Source organism: Elephantulus edwardii, unplaced genomic scaffold, assembly GCF_000299155.1.
Source record: "Elephantulus edwardii isolate Elephantulus edwardi_28Jun2011 unplaced genomic scaffold, EleEdw1.0 scaffold00327, whole genome shotgun sequence".
In the NCBI taxonomy this organism is placed as follows: Eukaryota; Metazoa; Chordata; class Mammalia; order Macroscelidea; family Macroscelididae; genus Elephantulus; species Elephantulus edwardii.
Genome location: NW_006400077.1, coordinates 2,101,312 through 2,104,784, shown reverse-complemented (window position 1 = coordinate 2,104,784; position 3,473 = coordinate 2,101,312).

The window sequence follows — 3,473 nt, the reverse complement described above, 5'->3', positions numbered from 1 at the left end:
GGATTTAGATGTGAAATTCTCACCTTAACCTCATATAATTGAGTCAGTGTGATGCGGAAGACTAACCTTTTCCCCAGGGTTAGAGATGAGCCAAGTGATGCTTCCCACTCCCTTCAAATATGGAGATTAAAGGAGCTATTTAGACTTATGTTTCAGTGCTTTTTATGAAGATTAATTATGTTATGTCTTCTTTATGTTATGTCTACGTTATGTCATAGTATGCTGGGACCAAAGTCAAGTTAAAACTTAGGTTCTTTACAAATTTCATTTGCTTCAATAGGTCTAGGTGTAAGTTCATAATTTTCTAAATAATTTTCTCATGATTTATAATATTAGCCTCATAAAGTCAGACATATTTCAAAAGTTCGTATTATTATGATTATACATATAGATTTTGAAAGAATAATGGTGGCTTTTAGTTTATAGGATATAGGAATACAAGCATAGAGAAACTTAGTATGACATTTGAAAAGTTAATAAACCTCAGTTTATTAATGTGTAACACTCTAATAATGATAAGCATCTCACATAATTCTGGAGAGAATTTTTCATAATCTGAATGAAATATCTTGAGCATTTTATGAGTGCAATCATATTTGTTGAATAACTATATACACTAAAACTTCTCTCCTTCAGAGCATTTGAGGTTGATTTGGAGAATTATAAGGAGTCTTCATAAGAAATTTGAAGAGATACTTGACCTGTAAACATTAAACTTGACCTAGTAAACACAAGAAATACCAGGTAGATTAAAACCTAGGAAGAAAGGAGCATACTTTTCTAAAGAAATCACGAGAAGAAATCACATTTTCTGTGTTTCGTGGAAGACCCATCTCAGGTGTAAGGAGGGAAGTGCCATGCTGAGTGACCTAAATCCTACTATGTTGGGTGAACTAGATCCAATCATTTCTTTTCTTCTTGTCCAGAGTGCCTGTCCTGGTAGATGTGAAGAATACTACTGTTGTGAAGATGTTGTGCTTGTAATAGTTATCTTTGGCTGAATGTTTTTACATGAAGTGCCATTCAATAGATTCAGACTCACAGCAAAACAATATACTAGAATAGGGTCCTATAGAGTAAGGTCCTGTAGTCCATAATATTTGCCAAGCTGTAATCTTTACTGAAGCAGATTTCTCAGTGTTTCTTCAACAGTACTTATGAACAGGTTATAACTGTCAAGTTTTCAGTTAACTACAATTATCTAAATTTTTGTGCTACCGTGTCTCCTCTTTTAGCTAAATGCAATCTATTAATTTAAGCTAAATTGTTCATTAAAAGGAGCAAGTTCTCTGTTCTGTTGGAGATGCTGAGAGGCATATCCAAGAGATCTGCTGGTTTTCAGTTGTCAGGTCAACTATTGTTCACCCTAAGGATTGTTACCCATTCATTATATTATGGTCCATAGTATAATAGATATTATTATACAATCTGGCATCTGCTACAGATAGGTATGAAAATAGACCAGCCACTACATCTTATTGGGCCTCGGTTTCCACATCTACCAAAGAATGCCTTCAACTAAGGCCTTGATATCCTCTTCTTGTTAGGTACTGTTGAGTCAACTCTGACTCATAGCAGCCTTAGAAACAACAGATCAAAACTTGCCAGCTTCTGTGTCATCCTGACATCTCTCCTGTGTGTAAGTCTTTTGTTGCACTCATTGGGCCAGTCTATCTCATTGAGAGTCTTCTTTTCCTTTTTGAATATGTAACCTTTCTATTTATAATGTCCCTTTCCAAGGACTGGCCTTTCCTGGCAACTTGTGCAAAGCATGTGAAACAGTCTCACAAAATTGGCTTTAAGGAACACTCTTGTTTAAGTTCTTTGGCATACATTTGTTTGTTCTTTGGCAGTACATTATATACTTAATACACTTCACCAATGCCATGATTTAAAAGAATAAGTTCTTCTTTGGTTTTCTTTACTCATTGTCTAACTTTTACATCTTTATGAAGCAATCAGAAATACCATGGCTTGGATCAGACCCTTCTCAATTTGTAAACCGATATACTTGTTTTTAGCATTTTGACAGCAGATTTGTGCAATGTAGTACATCTTTGGAATGTTTGGAACAATATGTCAACAGAGAACTGCCAGATGTGCAGGTTGGATTCAGAAAAGATAGTGGTCCTAGGGATATTGTAGCTAATGTTAGATAGATCTTGGCTGAAAGCAGAGAATACCAGAAGAATGTCTATCTGTGTTTCATTGACTATGCGAAGGCTTTTGACTGTGTGGATCACAACAAGCTACGGCTGACTCTGAGAAGAATGGGAATCCCAGAACATTTGATAGTGCTAATGTGAAACCTATACTTAAACCAAGAGGCAGTCGTCAGAACAGAGCAAGGAGACACTACCTGGTTCAAAATCAGGAAGGGGGTCAGTCAGGGATGTATTTTGTCTCCATTCCTTTTCAATCTGTATGCAGAACAGATCATCCGAGACACTGGGTTGTACACGGAGGAATGTGGCAACAGGATTGATGGAAGGAAGAGTCATCAACAACCTGCATTATGCCGATGACACAGCCCTGCCTGCTGACACTGAGGAAAACCTGAAACGCTTGCTGCAGCAGATCAAGGACTGCAGCCTTCAATATGGATTGAAGCTAAACATCAAGAAAACAAAGTTTCTCACCACTGGGCCTATTGGCAGCATCAGTATGGATGGTGAAGAGATTGAGATAGTTAACAGTTTTAGTTTACTTGGCTCCACAGTCAACACTCTTGGTAATAGTATCCAGGACATCAGAGACAAATTGCATTGGAAAAGTCAGCTGTGAGGGACCTCTCAAGAGTACTGAAGAGCAACGACATCAGGCTGGAGACTAAGGTGTGCCTGATCCAGGCTATAGTCTTTGCAATTACATGTTATGCATTGGAGAGTTGGACAGTGAATAGGGATGCTAGAAAGAGAATTGATGACTTTGAGCTGTGGTGCCGGAGAAGAGTGTTGGATATACCATGGATTGCTAGGAGAACAAACAGGTTTGTCCTAGAGAGGGTGGAGGCAAGGAATCTGAAACTTCGTCTGGCATACTTTGGGCATGTTGCAAGGATGGACTGGTCCTTAGAGAGGGACATCATGTTAGGGAGAGTGGAGGGACGGCGCAGGAGAGTAAGACCCTCAATGAGATGGATTGGTTCTGTGATTGCAATGGTGGGAATGAGTGTGTTTGAGAAGGCGAGGTTGGCACAGGATCGAACGGCGTTTAGGGCTCTTGTACATAGGGTTGCTATGAGTCACAAGTGACTTTATGGCACATAACAACAACAACAACAGTATACCTTTTGGTTTCTATTTTATTAATATTATCATTTCATTTGATCATCAATGCACATTTTGTTTTCTAGCATTAATTGTAATGATTAATATAATTAATTAATTAATTAAAATTTCTGATCAACTTATTATATATAAATTGCCTTTTTTTAATTGATTTGTGTTTTCATTTGAGAGAAAATTTACAGG